This window comes from Kogia breviceps, chromosome 10, assembly GCF_026419965.1.
Source record: "Kogia breviceps isolate mKogBre1 chromosome 10, mKogBre1 haplotype 1, whole genome shotgun sequence".
Lineage (NCBI taxonomy): Eukaryota > Metazoa > Chordata > Mammalia > Artiodactyla > Physeteridae > Kogia > Kogia breviceps.
Window position 1 is genome coordinate 15,758,066 of NC_081319.1, and position 832 is coordinate 15,758,897.

An 832-nucleotide genomic window follows, 5' to 3' on the forward strand; every position below is an offset into this window, starting at 1 on the left:
AATTACATTATGTATTATTGTTTGAAAATTAAATAATAAAATTAGCAATTATACTCAATAAGTTTAAGGATGTCCATAAATTTGGACCCAGGATTTCCACTTCTACAACTCCATACAACATAAATAACCTGAAATACAGGTAACTCAATATGCCCATAAATACTCAATGATAAAATTAATTATAAATACCTGAGAACATAATTATCAGGTTGAATTATATGAAATTGTTACTATGTCAGTCCTGCAAACATGGTGATTTCACGTTGTTCAACTTAATAAATTATTCTGCAACCTTATGATGATTAAACAGTCTAAAATTATATTTTTAAAGATTTGTAACATAAGAAATTCTTTCCAATGTAAAGTTGTGGAATTCTAGTTATGGTTCCTTTCAGGACCAACCCTCCTGTAGATAAAAACTGTAAAGAGTGCTCGCTTCGGCAGCACATATACTAAAATTGGAACGATACAGAGATTAGCATGGCCCCTGTGCGAGGATGACACGCAAATTCGTGAAGCGTTCCATATTTTTCTGTTAAAAAAATTATATATATGTAGAACAATTGGGGGCTTTGAATACTCATTAGATGTTTGGTAATATTAAGGAATTATTGTTAATTTTTTTGTTGTGATAATGATATTGTGGGGTTTTTTTTAATCCCTATCTAGAGATACATGCTGATATATTTAAAACAAAATAATCTGGGAGGAGGGGTGAGTAGTACCATTATATTTGAAACAAGATTGTCTACAAGTTAGATGTTGGAAGCTCGGTGACAGGTCATGGTGGAGGGGGTCCTCAAACTCTTCTCTCTTTTGCTTATGTTTGCAT

The 832-nt window shown here is 31.9% G+C and overlaps 1 non-coding gene across 1 annotated transcript; it reads left to right on the forward strand.

Moving 5' to 3' along the window:
- Positions 1 to 428: 428 nt before the first annotated feature.
- LOC131764741 (U6 spliceosomal RNA) lies at positions 429 to 532 on the forward strand. Its single transcript, XR_009337941.1, has one exon. It is a non-coding gene; the product is annotated as a U6 spliceosomal RNA (small nuclear RNA).
- Positions 533 to 832: the final 300 nt, after the last annotated feature.